At 34.2% G+C, this 19,660-nt stretch overlaps 3 long non-coding RNA genes across 3 annotated transcripts in view; 1 reads left to right on the top strand and 2 right to left on the bottom strand.

The window, feature by feature from the left end:
• LOC135847757 (uncharacterized) overlaps window positions 1–4,341 on the top strand; it is a 30,277-nt gene extending 25,936 nt beyond the window's left edge. The window contains exon 9 of the long non-coding RNA XR_010559228.1: window positions 4,230–4,341. This is a non-coding gene — a long non-coding RNA (uncharacterized LOC135847757). The remainder of the gene's footprint in view (window positions 1–4,229) is intronic.
• Window positions 4,342–11,969: 7,628 nt separating this feature from the next.
• On the bottom strand, window positions 11,970–13,072 carry LOC135848531 (uncharacterized). Its single transcript, XR_010559379.1, has 2 exons — window positions 12,403–13,072; window positions 11,970–12,225 (listed from the first exon to the last, which is right to left on the bottom strand). It is a non-coding gene; the product is annotated as an uncharacterized LOC135848531 (long non-coding RNA).
• A 5,982-nt stretch (window positions 13,073–19,054) lies between these two features.
• Window positions 19,055–19,559, bottom strand: LOC135846486 (uncharacterized). Its single transcript, XR_010558970.1, has 2 exons — window positions 19,300–19,559; window positions 19,055–19,167 (listed from the first exon to the last, which is right to left on the bottom strand). It is a non-coding gene; the product is annotated as an uncharacterized LOC135846486 (long non-coding RNA).
• Window positions 19,560–19,660: the final 101 nt, after the last annotated feature.

Below are 19,660 nucleotides of genomic sequence, written 5' to 3'. Positions count from 1 at the left end.
TCTCATAAAAGCAAAAGGAGAACCTAAAAATCGATCTATACGATCGCACACCTGTTGCTTCAGCATCACACATTAATGTACAAATAGCTATTGTCACTTCTCCACATTACTACCCGTGTTACGAAAAAAATACTGAAACGACTACACAATGACCAAAAAACTCTATCGAATAAAAAAAAAAACACAAAAAGATATCCAGCATGTTTGCAAAAAGACAAAATACCTACCTATGGGTCGCTCCATTCTTCCAAGGTCGTTTATTCTTATCGAAGTTCACTTCTCGGCTTTGCATACCGATTACTAATGCACTTAAAATGTCTGAAAAATTGACGCCATAGACACAGAGGAGAGGGCATGGATCGCTAAGTTGATAAATTTATTAATATAAATTTTGCAACATTTTAAGCAGCTATGTACTTCGATAAAAAGATTGTCGTACCTACCATATCATTAAAATGAGATTAAATCGTTCGATATTCTCTTCATTGTTGAAATTTTCCATCTCGAGTTCATTTGCATACGATTAACTATTGATAGGTGGGTATTGATTCTTGAAAAAACGTTCGTTGTGTTCAATAAATAAGTAATTGCGAGTGAGAATTAATTCGTCTAGGGAATTCGCAGAAGGTACATTTGTAATTTATATGCAAAAAGGGATGGTAATAGTAGGACTAAAACTACTGGAGACTCAATGTACGTACATGTAAATGGATTTCGTTCTGGTGAGGTAGTTATATAATTTTTCAAGGTCATTGGTATAGGTAATTGAGATAGAAATACCGCGAAATGACGCAATTATTCTTCCAAAATTGAAATTACAAAATAAAAATAACCTTTCCCATGCCAAAAAAAGGCATCGTCGAGGGTCTTCGTCGTGTTACATTCCAGATTAAATTCTAAGTAAATTACTTAATAGGTATTTAAACGAATTCGTTTAATGAATGATCCGGTCGACGGGGGGGGGGGGGGGGAGGTAACAGAAGTCAAATTTCACGAAGAAAAACGAGAAAATTTCATCTCATAAAGAATGCGGTAACCTCAGTTGCACAATTGCAAACTCCGGATATTTCACCTACATATTATGCTCATCAAGTCCAAAATTGCTCATTTTTTGACAAAAATGCTTAATCATCATCTGCCATAAACGTACATTTTTTGCTAAAAATGCCAATCATCTTCCATAAGTTAAATGTTCATTTTCTGCCAAAAACGATATCACGGGTCAAAAATGCTCATTTTTAACTCTCCTCATTTTCTATTAAAAATTCACAAAAAATGATCACCTGTTTTTACTGCAAAAAATACACGTTTTCTGCCAAAATTATTATCTTTTACCGCATATATTCATTTTTGGCCGAGAAATTGAATGTGTGTTTTTCTAAACCAAAACTCCGCCAAAAGTTCAGATTTTAAAAAATGCTGTATTTATTTGGCTTATCGAATCCAAAGTGCCCTTCAGCTACCAAAAGTGTCCATTTTGTACCAAAAATACACATAGGTAGGTACTATTTTTTTTTTTTTTTTTTTTTTAACAAAAGCTCGCCTTTTTGGTCAAACTGTATTATAGTACAAGGTATCTTTGGACAAAAAGGCACATTTTAACTTTTTCAGCCAAAAAATAAATCATGACTTATTAAAAAAATGAACATTTCCTGTCAAAAAACTGTTAATTTTTTTTGACAACCCCCACGTTTTATCGAAAAAGTCGTATGTTCTGCCAATAGGTAATCACCGGAATGTCCTCATGACCTTGAAATTTTTTTTTGCAATGCCTGGTGACTTATTTGGTGAATCCTGGTGACTTCTTGGTGACAGATTCACCAGAAGTCACCATGTGGGTTTTAGTCTTTCTTATGGCGAATTGATTTCCAAATAACTACCAGAATGTCCTCGTGACTCTTGAAAACTTTTTGGACAGTCTCGGTGAATTCTGGTGACTTCTTGGTGACAGATTCACCAGAAGTCATTATGACAGGGTTCATCCTTCCGAATTGTTGGTGATGAAATCACAAGAATGTCCTCATGTCCCATGAAAACTTTTTTGACATTCAGGTGACTCCTTGGTGAACTCTGGTGACTTCTGGTGACTTATTGGTGACAGATTCACCAGAAGTCACCATGAGGGTTTTCGACCTTTTTATGGCAAATTGTTGGTGATGAAATCACCAGAATGTCCTTATGTTCCATGAAAACTTTTTTAACAGTCAGGTGACTCCTTGGTGAATTCTGGTGACTTCTGGTGACTTACTGGTGACAGATTCACCAGAAGTCACCATGTGGGTTTTAGTCTTTCTTATGGCGAATTGATTTCCAAATAACTACCAGAATGTCCTCGTGACTCTTGAAAACTTTTTGGGCAGTCAGGTGACTCCTTGGTGAACTCTGGTGACTTCTGGTGACTTCTGGTGACTTACTGGTGACAGATTCACCAGAAGTCACTATGAGGGTTTTCGACCTTTTTATGGCAAATTGTTGGTGATGCAATCACCAGAATGTCCTCATGTCCCATGAAAACTTTTTTGACAGTCAGGTGACTCCTTGGTGAACTCTGGTGACTTCTGGTGACTTCTGGTGACTTCTGGTGACTTATTGTTGACAGATACACCAGGAGTCATTATGAAAGGGTTCATCCTTCTTTTAGCGAATTGTTGGTAATGAAATCACCAGAATGTCCTCATGTCCCATGAAAACTTTTTTGACAGTCAGGTGACTCCTTGGTGAATTCTGGTGACTTACTGGTGACAGATTCGCCAGAAGTCACTATGAGGGTTTTCGACCCTTTTATGGCAGATTGTTGGTGATGAAATCACCAGAAGTCCTCATGACCCATGAAAACTTTTTGGACAGTCAGGTTACTCCTTGGTGAATTCTGGTGACTTCTGGTGACTTCTGGATGACATATTCACCACAAGTCACCATGAGTGTTTTCATCCTTCATATGGCAAAATCAACAGAATGTCCTCATGACCTTTGAAATCTTTTTTGACTGTCTGGTGACTCGTTGGTGAATTCTGGTGACTTCTTGATGACGTATATTTATTTTCATGTAGGTATAAGTTCCAATTTTTAACAAAAAATACTTAGGTACACATCACATTTTCAAAAAAAAAGACACATTTTCGGTCAAACATCCCCAATTTCTGTCAAATTTGGCCTTCAGAACACGTTTTCTGCCAAAATATTTGTTTGCAAAATTCTTAATTTTCTGTCAAAAGGTGGCAAATATTTTTTCCTCACAAATTTCTCATTTTTTTGCTAATAGTATCCATCAATTGAGTTATGTAAGTGCCAAACTGTCCTATGTCAAAAAAAAGTTGAATTTTGAACCTCAAAAAACACATTTTTCGCGATGAATGTCCATTTTCTTAAATTAAAAATTGATCATTTTTTTCCAAGAGAGCTCAGTACTCACCAACAATACTAATTTTCTACCGAGTTTCAAAGTCCTGAATTTTAATTGAAAAATTTTGTTTATCTCCCTGCCTCCCTGGTTTTGAATAATTTTCTGGTGATTAAGCTACCAGAATCTTGCTGCACGATTTTGATACGTGGACCCTCGAATCTTTCATTCCTCTAAGAGCTAGGAAGATGAAATCTTGGGAGTCGTGTAGTTCGATGTGCTAATGTGAACGGAAAAAATACATAATGATACATACTTGGAAAAAATATATAGGGTGGATGGAGTGAGCTAGGTAGAGGATGAGTACTTGTATGTCGGTTGTGTTGGTGTATCTGAATTTTGAAACCAAATCCGTCTTGCAAGCTGTTCGTCTTCCTGCAACTGTTGCGCGCTAATATTGCACCTCTACGGTAACTAGTTAGGTTCTCATAAGAAGATTTTGGTCGATGATAAATGCTATCTTTCGTAGGGTTTTACATATAAGTACGTACCTACATTTATTGTACACTGAACGTCATTCTCTCATACTTGATTTACGTATAGGTAACGTACTCGTACATAAAGGGTATCAACAGGATTCGTTAGCATAGATAGAACCAGTACCTGCACACACCCGGTTACCGGAAGGAAGTTGCAGTTTTTTTTTCATTTCGAGAATCCGATTTCATAGGTGATTTCGGTAGTTAACACGTGATAGATTTCCCAAAGGTTTTTGACCCTGTGTGCCCAGCTGAGCAAATACGTACATCTATTTATCGATTCGAAAAAAAATTCTGTCTTGAAAAATCACCTCTTGATCTTAATGTTTGCGTTGTTTTTGTGTTTGCAGCCCAGAACGTGTAATTATTGCAGCACGAGCGCCGTCCGACCGTGAACACTAACATCAAAAATGTGTAAGTTTTGTTCTTACCATACGATACGATTTAGTATACAAGATGGTTGAAAAAATACATCTATTAAGTACCTACCTACGTATAATGGATCTGCCGAGTATAGTTTTTCATTTTTTATATTTTCTTTTCAAATGTTTTTCAACGCTTTGTCTCGCAGAACATCGTAATATCCTTTGCACCTTGACAAGCAGCAAAAAACTCTTCGGGGTTGTTTATTAAAAGAAGGGAAAAAGAGCAAGTTGCAGACACCCTCTATTTTAAATATACGTACCTACTCGAAGGTGTTACTCGCGTATATACTCGAATAAGTGTATTTAAAAAACCACTTACCTATTTTTAATTCAAAATAATAATTTTTTTCAATGGGTACCCTTCATCAACGTGTGTTTGGATATGAAATATGTCCGGGTAATGAGCTAAAAATAAATATTCGTTCGTGTGTGAAATATTCTCGAAGTATTCGATAACTGGGTATAGTTGAGGGAGTATCCTAAGAGGTAGAAGGGGGAGATATTTTTTTGCTGAAGTGGAAAAAATCACTTCCATTGGTGTGGAATTTTTCAAAACAATGCACCTAACTACCTACTTTTTGTTTGATGATCTTTCATCCGACTCTCGAAAAATATTTTTAAAGCACTAAGACAAAAAATATGAAAATATTCAGAAGAGTAGAGGGAAAGAGGGAGTACTATAGACGTCCTAACTCGCTTTTAAAAGCAAATCAGTTGAAACCAAAATTTGAAAATGACTTCGAACGTGATATTAAAACCACTGAAGGCAACTTTCCAAAATGAGAAACTTTTAGGAAAAAAAGCTTATGTGATTCAATTTTTATTTTAGCTTCTTTTCCCTTCAATTTCTATTCATCGTCAAGTTCGAATTTTGCGGATTTTATTTTTTTGAGATGTTCATTATTGGGAGGGGGGGGGGGGGTTGTATCAAAAATGAATTCCAAAAATTACGAGTAATCAAACCTCCAGCATTTTTTTTTTTGAAATTTAAGGGCTTATTGTGGGACCTAAGGGGATTGTGTTGAAAAAGCTGAGCTGAAATTTGAACACAGTCTCTCTAAAAATCTGGCAAGGCAAATGATGAGTAACGAAGTTTTTAATTTTTTTGTTGAAATTTTGAGTCTTATTGTGGGTTTAAGAAACTTATCATAATGAAAAAAAAAATAATCCAAAATTCGAAATCACCTTTTTATGAAACCCCAGAAAACCAAAAGTCGAACGTTTTTGGAAAAAGGGCTTGATGTAGGACCTAAAGAGCTTGTATTGAAAAAGTGAGCTGAAATTCGAAGTCAGCTCCTCTAAGAATTTAGCAAACGATGATTCACAAATTATTTTTAAAAATGTTGAAAGTTTGAGTCTTATTGTAGACTTAGGAATCTCGTCATATTGAAAAACTAAGCTGAGATTCGAAATCAGCTCCTCTGGAAATCTCAGCAAACATCAAGCTACGTCACAAGAATTTTGATTTTTTTTTAAAACGAATTTTAATTTTTTTTTGAATTTGAAGTCATATAAAGGTGCTTAGAGATTAATATTGAAATTAGGGATTATAGTACCTCTGAGAATCCAATAAATTATAGGCAATTTAGGTCATCAAGAATTTTCATATTTTTTAGAATTTGGGGTCTCATTGTGAGGCTTATTGGGCTCAAATCAAACAAGTTGGTTAAAATTCGAAATTGGTGTTTTTGAAAACACAGAAACCGAAGGTTACATAAATTTTATGTTTTTTTGTTTTTGTTTTTTCAAATTTGAGGCCTTATTGTGATGCTTGAGGGGTCCATATCACAAAATCGAATCGAAAAATTCAAAACCAACACCTCTAAAAACCCATAAAACTGAAGGTCTCATGAATTATTCAATTTTTGTCCAACTCAGAGTTCATATTCAACACTTTGAATTGAAATTCGGAATCAGCACCTCTGAAAACTTAATAAACCATAGGTCACGAACTCACGAGGATTTATCAAGTGTTTTTTTTTTTAAATTAATTTGGGGCTTATTGTAATTCTTAAGGGGTCCATTGAGTTGAAAAATTTAAAATCAGCTCCTCTAAAATTCTAGCAAAATCCGAATCATTCAACTTTTTCAATTTTTATGCAATTCGGATATTTATTGCGGGGTTTTGAGAGATCGTGTGAAAAAAACAAGTTGAAATATAGAAATCAAAGTCTTTGAAAATTCTAAAAACAGTAAATCATACAGGTTTTCCAATTTTTTTGAAATTTTGGAGTCCATTGCGAGATTTAGGAATCTCCTAATAAAAAAGTAAGTCGAAATCAAAACAGAATCTCTAAAAATCTAACAAATCATAATTCACTAGAATTTTCCTTTTTTTTGAAAGGGTGGAAGGAGGGGCTATTGTGTAACCCAGAAGACACTTATCAAAAAAATGTGAGTTGAAATTTGAAATCAGCTCTATTAAAACGTTACAAACAATATGTCGAGTGCTTTTAGGTTTATTTTTCTAATTTTTTGGGGGGAGGGGGGAGGGGGGATTAGGCTCCAAGGACTGAGCTTTGAACGCCTTTAATCATATTTTGTATTTTTCTGTTTTATTTTTTAATTTTTTAAAAATTTATTCCTTCGAAGGCGGGGTGAGAGGGGCAAAAAATATCAAAATCTTTGAGAAAAGTGATATGTATGGTTTTTTAATAAAGGATGGATTTTTGAACGAGTGAAATCTAATATTGGAAACCGTTTGACCCCAAAAATCAGATCTAAGTTCTCTTTGAGGGGGGAGGGGGTGTGTAGAGAAGAATCGAAGTTCAAAATTTTGAAGAATGCAACACGGAGGTGTCAAAAAATCTAGGTTTCTAGAGGCACAGACTCTCATTCTGATGACTGTTTGCTCCCAAAAACCAAAATTGAGCTCCACAGGGGAAGACTCATCTCAAAACAATTTAGAAAAATTCAAATTGAGTGTCAAAATCTAGCTTTTTTTGAGAAGCTTGAGTAAAATTTTGGGTCGAGTGGTTTTTAGAATCAGAATTATCAGATCTACAGCCAGAAATAATTCGTCTCATAATGAAATGACCTCTCTGTAAATCGACTGAGAAGGTCAAAAATAAGGTAACCTGAATCAAATTTGAGTTTTCTACCTAAATTTGTTCATAATTTTGATAAGTTTGAATTTTCGAGTTCGTTCAATTCAAAGAGACCTACCTATATTAAACAGATATCATCTTTTTTTCTCGTGTAAAGAAACAAAAAAAAAAAAAACGAATCAAAAAAAGGTCAAAAAATAGTACAAGCTATTGCCTAAAGCAATATAAATATCTCGATGTCTCATCCTCATCTACCCTTAAGATATAGAAAAATTGACAAAATTAGGGTAATTAATTAAAATCCAACTACCAATTTGCCATTCAATTAGCATTCGGTTGTCCCGAAAGACACATTACAATACATAGTACCCAAATTGGAAAGAATCCTGCACCAAAAGCGGTGTAGGTAATTTACAAAGGAAAAGATTTCGATAAGATTGCTTCACCAGTCTGTGTACAGTATACAGAATACAGATAGACTAGAGCAATCCCTGCCCAGGCCACTTGTCCCATATCACGTCATAAAACGAACTACGCAACAGGTACTCGCGCTTCATCACCGTCATGAACCGAACCTCGAACCGAAGGCGAAGGCAACAACAGCAGGTGATATTGTAATGAGGGTAGTTGATTATTGTTGTAAAAGACACACAGCTTCTGCGGCGGCGCTCGCTCAGGCATATACCTCTTTTAAAACTGTATCGATTAATACGACGACCGGTTTATGGAGGCTTTTTTTCCAGGATTTTTATCTCTGGCAGTGCGTCTGCAATTAACACGAGATTTTTGTACCTACCTCTATCCTACATAATGGAGGTATTGGAATCAATCCTCTGAGTCATTTTGAACCACCTTGTACACAAAGTCGAATCATGTGAATACTTACTATACATATACGTAGACGTACCTACCTATAGTGGAAGGAGAGTAAAAAAAAATTATTACGTTACAATTGTTAAGCAAGACAACGGCCGTTAATTTTTTTTATGTAATAGAAAAGTTCCTCACAGCTCAGGTACCTTCTTCATCATATAGGTACATTCCTGCGCTATCCTAACTAGTACGCTAGTTATGGTCTAATAATACTCGTATACCGGAATCACGCTTCCATTCCAGCAGCCGCCGCTGTGTCTTAAGTTGTCGGATATTTTTTTCGAAATTTGCCGCTAATTATTTTAGTTTCATTTTTCACCTCTCTCTCGCTCGTCGTAAGGTACATTACTTACATGTACACATATATTGAAGCTATTGGTCTACCTGTATCGTTACGTCATGTCATTTTATACACAGGTACTTTATCGTATCTCACTTTAGGTTTGGTTGGATTTAGTTGCATGCGTCGGACGTGTGCCAACTTTTTACACGTTATAGTGTTAATTAAGAGAAAAAATTGGTCGACGATGAGAAATTTTAACTAGCCACCTGAATAGGAAATTATTGCAAATGAATGGCGTATTTAAAGTTCGAAAATTTTGAATTCTAGAAGTTCAATTTGTTTGAGTTTATTTTTTGAAAATCTGAAAAAATGATGCGAAGAGCAAGGAAACGATTGAATATTCTGAATTGATGGAATTATGTGGAAATAGGCTAAAAATCATATTTTCTCTCCTAATCTATCCTTTCCATCCTGAAAATTCTCACACAATTGAATTTTAACTCGACAGTGAATCTTATTTCTTTACCACACTATCAATTTAAAATTCAAATTTTGAACCTTTTTAATTCGTTCCATAAAAAAAGATATTTCAACTAGTGGAAAATTTTCTGGACCAGACAAAAAAAAATCAGAAGACGAAGACATTCAAAATACACTATCAGACCAAATTTCAGATGCTGAATTTCATTTTCAAGTTTTTGGTGAATTTTTCAAATTTTTTTGTTCAAATTGTCATCAGAAAAATCACTACTTGATAAAACTTCTCAGTTTTTTGCATAAAATTCCAAAAAATTTCACAAAAAATTATTCTCAAGTTTCGCCTTTTCCTCCAAAAATTTCCAAAAATGTTAGCTTTCTGGCAATTATTTTTTACCTAAAATTGACAAAAGTTATCTACATACTTAGTTAATGTCGTAGTTTTGCCCTAAAAAAGAAATGCAAAAAAATCTTTCGAAAAAAATTGCGATAAACTGTAATTTCTATCAACAATTCCCTGAAATTGATACTTTTGGCTGAAATAGTCAAATTTTGATTTTTAAAAAGAATCTTTGCAATTGCTTTTGATTTTCACTACTTTTTCTTGAAATCCAAAAGCAGTTGATTAGCCAAGATTTTCTCAAGAAGAGAGAAAAATCAGATTTTCAAGTACAAACGATCTAGGTAAATGAGGTAATTTTCTGAAAACCTTTCATAATGTGTGACGATTATATGAAAATGAAGATGAAATCATTGCTTGAGCAAAAATGATTCGAGACAGAAAATTTTTTGAAAAAATGGGTCCAAAAACAAAAAAAAAGTCCATTTTTGCATGTTTTATTTCACATTTTTGCTCGAGAAGGAGGGTGTAAGGTGATGGCCCCCTTCCCCCTTGTCTACGCCATCCACTGTCCAACAGCCTCGCTTTTTTGCCAGAAATTGTCAGAAAGTGGATACTTTTATCATTTTTTGGTCAATAATTTCAAAAAATCCTGCTTGTTGTCTAAATCGCAATTGTCTTTCTTTTCGCCAAAAATTGCCATAATTTACTACTTTTTTTCAAAAAATGCCAAAATGTCTCTTTTTTTCCAAAAATTGTCCAAAAGTTTTACTTTTTGTCAAAAGATGCCGAAAATTTCATTTCTGGCAATTTTTTATTTTTTACCTAAAACAGATGGAAATTACAAAAAAGTGTTGTTCTTTTACCTAGAAAATGCAAAAAAAGGATTTTTTTCAAAAAATATAATTTCTTTGCCAATAAGGTAATTCCCAAAAATTGCTGATTTTTGATAAAATTCACAAATGTTTGCTTCTATAAAAAATTCTCGCAATTGGTGAAGATTTTCACTTTTTTCGCCCAAAACATTATCAAAAAGTGTCAATTTTGTTGCCAGAAATTGCCAAAAAGTATTGCCCTTTTTTTTTTTTGCCAATAATTTCTGAAAGGTTTTGCTTTCTGCAAAAAATTGTAAAAAATTCTCACTCTATAACAAAATTGCTAAAAAGTAAAAATTTTCGTTTTTTTCAAAAAATTCAAAAAAGTCTCCCTGTTTTGCAGAAATTGTCAAAAAGTGTTTTTTTGTTAAAATTTTCAAAGTCTTGCTTCATTCTGGCAAAAATTTAGACTTTTTGCCAGAACTCAGAAATTGTAAAAATTTTCTCTCGGTTGCCAAAAATTTGTCAAAAAGTTTCAAAATAGTTCACCTTTTTAAAATAAAGCAGAATATTTCAATTTGTGATGTTCTACGATGTGGTTTGCTTTTTTCGATGATTTTTTTTCTTTCTTAAAATGTTTTGCTCAAATTTGGTTACTTTTTTGGTCATTTTTTGGTTACTTTGTAATTTTTTTGGAAGGAATTGGGCAAAGCCCTGTGAGAAAGCCTAAAAAAGCATGAAAAATTTTGTGCCTTTGCTTTGAAATTAAATAATCATTGAAATTTTGTTTTTTCTCGAAGTATACCTACGAGTACTTTTACCTTACACATTTTCTGAATTAATTAAGGTACCATATATTGTATCAGTGAAATCATCAAATCAATTAGAAAACGAGTGAGACTGACTCGTTAGAACTATAATCACTGTCAGTGAATTGTACCAATTTATTCAGTTTGCAAACATTCCCAGCTCAGTGATTTTTCACTGATTTTTTTCATTGACGTCGATCACTAATTTTATTATTGCAAAAACATAACTTCTATTTGTAAAATGTACATTATGATTCTATTTGCAAAAAATCAGAATTGATTAAGAGTCAAATTTCTGACGTTTTAGCTCAATTGAATGGCTAGAAATCTCGACACTCGAGAGGGAGGGGGAAGTTTAGTAAAATTGTTCGTGCACACAAGTGGCAATATTACCAACCTACCGAGGGTGAATTCGGGTAATTTCTTCAATGTCAAGTTCCTAATGCTCGTTTGTCGAAGATTAATGGTTTTTTTATTTAATAAGACCGATATAACTGTCGATATTTTATAAAAAATGTTTCTAAAAAATATACCTACACGTATAGAAATTCATTCGGCAGCTGGCATATACCTCTTATATACGATATCTTATAGGTATACTTGCTATATAGAATTACCATAAGTTTGACCGGATCTTCTTAATGGTGTATGAGTCTTGGCGCAACCAATGATTCCATACTATTCGCCGAAGAAGCGTCTTATTTCTTCCGCTCGTCACGCCACTTTCTTATACATAACACGCTTCAGTCGTCAACAGTCGTACCTATGCCTTCCTTTGCTCAACTTCCATCTTTCAAAATATATATTAATTTTTTTTCCTTTCAAACAATACGCAATAGTATAGTATCGTCGCTGATATATTACTCTCTAGGCTGTAGCTTTTTTTATTTTTTCATTCTCTGTTGCGAGTCGATCGCAACCCTTTCGTAAATTACGACGACAAGTATGACGCTCCAGTGCCCTTTTAGAGGTGTTCAAAATATGTATGAGACGTAACCCAGCCCACAGTGCAGTTCAAACGTTTAAAGATTTATTAAGCATTTATTACCTACTTTATTTATACAATATTTCTATCGGATTTTTTTTTTTGTAAGAAGGTGCCTAAACTTGCAAAGTACATTCTATACCACCGAACGTGACTCAGTTTTAATCGCTTTTGAGGCGAAATCAGGATTTGCCAATTGCATCTTTTTCTTGAGTAGAACCCATTTGGCTAGCATTTTTAGGTATTTCGGAGTCAGCGGGTAGTATTCGTCTCCAATTATTCTTCTCTCTATCTGCAATACGCAATGCAAAATTAATCGAGAGATAAGTACTAATTAACTTAACGAGTTATTTTTTTAAAAGTAAATTTCAATTTGGTGTGAATTTTTTGAAATTTGAAAAAGAAGTTGAAAACACGATCCACTCTAATGCGAGATAAACGTAAAATTAAAAGCTAAATATCTACTTACATTTTGAAAATAAGACGAATCTCCGGACGCTCCATCTGTAAAATAAAATTGCTCTGGGTCTAAGCTTTCGCAGTTTACATCACTGAAGGCTATTATCATGGCAAACACGAAAAACAAAAATAATATTAGTTTTGAATTCATTTTCAAAAATTTTTCGACAAGAATTCAATTCGGTGTTATTTCTGTGCGAATTTAAAATAGAATCGTTGGTTGGATGAGGTGGACATGTTTGTCGTTAATTAACTCATTACCTACCTGAATTATTATCTCGAATGGGATTTTATAGTGTTTTTAAAAAAATTAACCGAGTGTCGGCGTCGTGTATTTGATGTTGTTTTTTACGCACTTATTTTTCACATTTACTCGAATAATTTTTTAGAAATGGGGTTTTCTTTTGCTACAATTTTTTAACCTGTCGAAATTTAAAAAAAAAAAAAAATCAGCTATACCTACTTGCATATTTTTAGGATAGGCAACTATGCGATATATGAATTGTGGAGTAACGAAACTTGATTCGAAATCATAGATACACGAAGCGCCTTCTAAGAGTTAGATATGCAATTCACCAATCTCGTTAAATATTGTATCTGAAGAGCTGGTTTCGTTCCGGTTGTGCACTCTGTTGCGTTTGCATGCTCTTAATTACTTGTAGCGAACGTTTAAGGGTAATTATACGTGCAACTTGGGTTCAACTTTTACACCGTTGGTCAAGCCTATATGTTTGCAAAGTGATTTCAATGGGTTAATTTCCCCTTATTTATTAATCGATTATAAATGCGAACGTTTATTATTCACTTAATGCGATGGAGTCGCACGAGAGTGATTAATTTGAGCAAGAAATGCTACGTGATTTGGAAACTGATAAATTTATAAAATTAGAGGTATTTTTAAGAAAAAGGAAGCTGATCTGGAATCTCCTGATCCTGAATTTTTTCTCGATCATCTTTTTTGAAAATAGAAAATTTTAGATTTAAATCTGCGAAAATGGATTTCAAAAACGTGTGTTCGAATCGATCAAAAAGATCATCACAAAAACGATGGATTCAAGTTTATAGTTGCTGGATTTTATTTTGAGCTTCCACGTTTTAGCCGATTTCCAGGCAAACACCTCGAGTGATTTTTTTAACGAGCATATTTTTGAGAAAAAAAATCAAAAATTACAAAAATATTTATCTGTCTGTGGGAATATTCTCAAAATTTTCGCGAATAGCAGCAATAGCTGCATCTTATCTGACCCCCTCCCCCTTGTATCCGAATTTCATCACTTACCTAATGGTCAAAATAACACTCTAGGGGCGGATTGTACGACTCTCGTTCAAATCTGAAATAAGTTTAATTCATTGTTTTTTGACGAGTTAAACTGATTTCAACTCTTGCACGAGGGTTGAACGAGAGTCGTACAAGTGGCCCTACGTGTCCGTCTGGAAATCGCTCTAAATGACGGATAAATTTAATAAGCCACAACTCAATTTTCAGATGCCCAAATGAATGAATGCATTTTTTTTTTGAGACCCGAAATGGCCAATTTTGGATTTTCTGGAATCAAAAAATCAATTTGGATGGTTAAAATTTCGCTTATGGAGGCTTCGGACCATGCTCTAGCTACCAAAAAATCACGGTTTTACTCAAATTGAAAACATATCTAGGCCTACACCTCAAGTGTTTCCTTTATGAGCAATTTTATATTTTATATTTTTCACAGAAAAATACAATGAGACATAAACGAAAACTCTATAGCCCAGCACTGACAACAAAATGATCGGCGGCAGATACAAGGTCTTGGCAGCTGCAAAAATTTCACTCAGCGGTGGCTCAGCCAGCTACAAAGTTGAAATTTTGGGGTAATTTTTTGTAAATTATAAAATTACCCCAATTTTTTTTTTTTTTTTAACAATTTTATTAGGCACTGCCAATAGGCATTCTCCTACACATTTAACAATGAACTTAATATTATTAAAATAAAATAAAAATATAAAAATATCAAGTGTGACGTAATAATGGAGAGTTAGGTCTGTACCATCATCCCAACAGGAAGTACTTTAAATTAAATCCATTGGTTGGTACAGTCCAATCTTCTCTTGACTTCCAAATTGTCAAGAAGCTGGATTGCCTCAGTGTTCGGATGTTTATATAGATGCTCTTCATGAGCTTTTGCTACTTTTTTGATGATCTCGTCAACAGAAGAAATCTTCCAGTCAGCTCCGAGTGATTTATTACTCACATACCAGGGAACATTCGCCATTAGACGAAGCGTTTTATCCTGAAAACGCTGGATAACATCACGGTTAGACTTTTTGGCACAATCCCATAGTTGGGCTCCATATGCCCAAATAGGCCCAATCATCATTGTATAGACAAGTTTCTTGTTTTCCATGCTGAGTTTGGACTTCTTACCAATCAGCCAGTAGAGACTTCTAATTTGAAAATATGGTTACCTACCAATCACAATAAACAGTTCAATTGTTCCTCAGATAGATGTTTCCAAGTACCTTGGTATGCATCTTGACTCAAGATTAAACTGGAAACATCATGTGCACCAAAAGAGGAAAGAACTACAAATTTATATGTGAAATCAAATTCAACTTCTCGATTTTTTTCTGATCTGAGAAGGGAAGCCATTTTTGTATGTGGTAATTCACAAAAAGTTTTGCCTCTTGGAAAAGCCAAAACACGCAACAAATTTTGCTGAAATTTGCTGTTTGAGTGAGTTAAGCCGGCTCAGCTGAGTGGATTACTGGGCATTGGCTGCGGCGTCTGAAGTAATTTTCGAAACGGAGGCTGCGCCTTGAAAAATGTCTAAAAAATTGGTGGTGGCTGTAGCGCGGCGTGGCATGTAGGGCTCTACTTTTTTCAGGATATTTGGCCCAAAATTTACTAATAAGAAAGAAGTGACAACAGCTCTAAATTTACCGATTGTGTACGTATGTTTTCAAGATATGGACAATATTGTTCAAAATATGGTCTATGGTGAAAAATCGAGCTACATCCTTTTTACCAGAAGAAAAGTCGAAACAACTTGCTCGCCAATCTTTAATAACAATGAAATACTTCAAACAAATGTTGTCAAACATCTGGGATTACACCTTGATAACCATCTCACATGGAGAGATCATATTCTGAAGAAGAGAACTCAACTTGACAAAAAATTTGAATCACTTTATTGGCTTCTTGGAACTAATAATATGCTGAACCAACAAAACACGATCTTAATATACAAAGTTCATTCAAACCAATTTGTTTAACAGTCATTTGGTATTGAACTATGGGGTTCTGCTAGTGAATCCAATATCCTGATTATCAAAAGATTCCAGAACAAAATTCTAAGAAAACTTATTAACACACCGTTGTATGTGAAGAATAACACAATTCTTGAAGATTTGGAAATACTTACCTAGTGTGAAATCCATAAGAAATAACATCTATCAAGAAAGAATTTCTAAGCACAACAACGTATTAGTGAAAAATCTTTTGAATCGTGATGAAGAAAATTAATATAATATTGTCTGCATAGATGTCATGTATTGGACCTACTAGTGAGATTTTTGAAAATGAATTTTTAAAGTGGTCTATATTAGGAACCCAAAATTCACCTTTTGATTTTTGTGATTTTTTGAAAAACAATTTTTTTGACCCATTAAAAATTTCTCAACAATTTTGAGGCTTTGGAATATGATGATATGTAGATAGGATGTAGGTACAGGGTGCCCAGAAATATCGAGTACCCCTAAAAAAGTTTTCTGCTAAATACTTTGGTTGGTCACAGTGAATGATAATAATGATAGCCCATGATTGGTTGTTGGACTGGAGAGATAGGTAACATTCCACCAATAATATGCATCTATTTCACGTTGCCAACCTATATTTTTAATGAAAAACTTTTTTAGGGGTACTCGATATTTCTGGGCACCCTGTACATTTCAAGCTAAGTATCAACAAGGTTGTTAGTTGTCAAAAACAAAAATGTGTTCCATATTGGGCTACCTTACCCTTACTTAGATAAGTTGAAACTGAGCAGCCGCATATTTCTTATAGAAAGCCACTACATAATTCTCCCACCAGCAGAGGAGTCATAATTTTAAACAACAAAGCCAGATGGAATAAGTTGATTTTGAATTGGTTTGACAATGGCTGAAGAATTCTAAATTGGTCAATTTTGATTCTGTGGGGAAAAAATCCAGTTCAGGATGATTGAGTTTGCATTTACAGCTCTAACAAAAATGTGAATCCCAAGACTGGAGACTGCGCAGTTGAGTGAATTGCAGATGCATTGAGATTATGATTTGAATCGTTCAATGAGGCGAGGAGTGAATTGAGTATGAGAATCCAGATGTCAAATTGTTTAGTGTTGAGTTGTCAAGTCTGATGATGAGTATCAAGAAAATTTTACAAAGCGTATGAGGATCACTAATCCACGTCGTTTCGGATTCTTGCACCTATGCTGGTCATATGTATTTTGCAGATTGAAGTCAAAATTATTCTGGCAAAAGTTACATTGGTGATTTTGTTGTTGATGTTGAAAATGATTGAATTAAAAGTTTACTTACCGATGATTTTGTCATTGATATGAGTTCCTAGCTAAGGAATGGTGTATTCCATCGTTATGTCGAGTTGGCATTTTACTGTAGGGGTTACCAATTTGTACTATAATGGCTGAGAAGATCAGATTTGATGATCTGATCTCTGAACAGATCAAAGCATAATTTATTTCAGTGAAAGTGATCAAATTTGATCAGATCTGATCAAATCTACCTACTTTTTTTTTACCCTTTCCTTCACATGAACTTTAAATTTGAACATATTTTTTTGTATAGGTACCTACATAATCAATAGCCTGGATTTGATGAGAGCTTCTGAGTAGGTAGGATTTCTAATTTTTGAAAATCATTTTTTGAGCTTCCCCCCTCCTCTTTTTACTCACAATGCTACTGACTGCCCATTTTTGTAAAATATGTAATCAGGGAATTTTTATAGAACAATGTTCTTCGAAGATTTATAATTGCTAAAAAATAATCAAAAAATGATCCTTTACCTGCCACCACGTGATGATTTATTCATCACGATGAAACAATGACTAATGCAAGGATAAACTTTTCATTTCAAAAATAGTGAAATTGGTTTCTAAGAAAACAAACCGATATTACGTATCGACATCCAAAAATATTTATTGAATTTTTACACATCGCAATAACACATAAGAAATTTAATATGACCATAGGTATGTACCTATACAAAATTTATACTTCGAACTGCATTTCAACCACGACCAGGATACGCCTGATACGGACTATCCACATATTCATCTCCGGGTGTTGGAGGCAGAGGAGCACCAAATTCACCGTAATGATAAGCTAACTTACCAGCACCATCAACCACGTTTGGCTTACCATCAGCCATTTGCAATACGAACTCGACAATCAGCAAACAAATCATTATACTTAGAAATATATTCATTTTAAGTTCGCTCGTTCGCGCTTCGATGCAAAATGAGCGTATATGAAGGCGAAGTAACCGTAATAATAAGTGTTTTATACGCATTTTTTTTATGCATAAGGAGAGCACCAGCAGCGGTGACGGTTGCTTTATGATGTAACGGAAATGCAATTTAACAAAACGATAACGCGTAATGGTAAATGTAGGTACGTAAAGGTAACATCTAACATGTACGACAAAGCATCAATTTTATTATTCCTTGAGTGGTTTATTTGCTTAAAAGCCTCTTTGCGGTTGTCATCGCGTATCAAGTTTTTGATCATCAGAGTTGGTTGTTTTCGAAGGTCATTCTTTGGTGAGCTTTTTTTTTTTGGTGTTTTAGACAGGCCTGTGTGGAAAAGGGTAAGGGGGGTTTCCTCAAGTCCTCGAAGGTCCAACAATGTTGAAAAAAAAAGTTTTCACTCTAAAACTCACACATTTTTTTTTTGTTCTTGGATCAATAGCAAGACATTATCTGCGTGCTCGCGACCAATTAAATAGGTATTAAGATGATCAGAATGAATAGGTACCTACCCAAAATGTATGCCAATTTAATCAGACACCCTGTAAGCCTACCTATAGCTAGGTACCTAATACCTATCTAGTAATCCTACATTTCGTTCATTTACGTCTATTTGGTAGGATACGCGTGTGCAAGGATTAAAAGGTTTTTAACCGAATTAGGTATCTACGAATAAACTGGTTGTTTTGAATTATAGCGCAGCAGTGGAAATAGGGAAGTAGTCCTGCAGGCGTTTTCGAACAAGATTACATCCTGTTATTTCTTTAGAGCCACTGTGTATTGTTGTCGTCCATCGAGTAATAATGCGAGAAGGGGTTAAAAAAAAAGGAGACACTGGGGTGTTAAACAGGCATCGTGACCTAAGTTCATCACCTGTCTTTTACCTTGAATGAGTTATTTTTATTTTCGAAATGTTGATGATGTTTTTTTTTCTCCTTTTATTCGAATACGATCGTTGAACGAGATACGAGTAGTCAACTCGAGTATAATATATTTTAATGCGATTCGATGATCTGCCATTGAGTTTTAGATACCACTTACCTACTCATTCGAATTTTTCTACTGACCTCGTTGGAATTAATTTATCCAAAAGAAGTATTTCAGCATCTTATAAGAAGAAACTTTTGAAAAAAAAAAATGAAAAAATCACAAGAAAATACATATTATTGGAAATTTTTATTGTGAAATGTCATCAACGAAAAACAATTTTAAGCTCATTGTTATTTGGTTTTTGTCGATTAAAAAAAACCTCCTTGATTCAGAGCTCTTGGATCCTGAAAAAAAATCAAATTTTAAATAGTAGATATTTTTGATCGTTTTACGTAATTCCTTACTCATATCCTTACTCTGAATTTAATATGTATATGCACCCTATGTAATTAAGCATCTACTTATAATAACGTTACCTTGGAACTATCATCCACTTTATCTCCAACTTTCGATATTTCTCCTTTATAAGCCAAGACCATGGCAATTATTACCATAAAAAAAAGTAACATTTTGAAAACTATTGTATTCATACTGAAATATGCTCAATGGTTCGGTTTATGTGATTCTAATCCTCTAGCTTTTTACACATTTACTCGTGAACAACTAGCTTGGAAAATTACACCGAACTGAATGAAGTGAATTTTTTTTCAAAATGAATAAATTTTATCGCAGCACTTAACTAAGCAGAGGCTTTCATGGCAACCGCTGATATGTACTTGGAATTTTAACATAGTCCCCCCTCTTCATCTCTTCCCCATCCTCAAAATTTTCACGCCT

The sequence above is a fragment of the Planococcus citri genome, chromosome 5, assembly GCF_950023065.1.
Source record: "Planococcus citri chromosome 5, ihPlaCitr1.1, whole genome shotgun sequence".
In the NCBI taxonomy this organism is placed as follows: domain Eukaryota; kingdom Metazoa; phylum Arthropoda; class Insecta; order Hemiptera; family Pseudococcidae; genus Planococcus; species Planococcus citri.
This window is presented reverse-complemented; position numbering and strand designations above follow the sequence as displayed.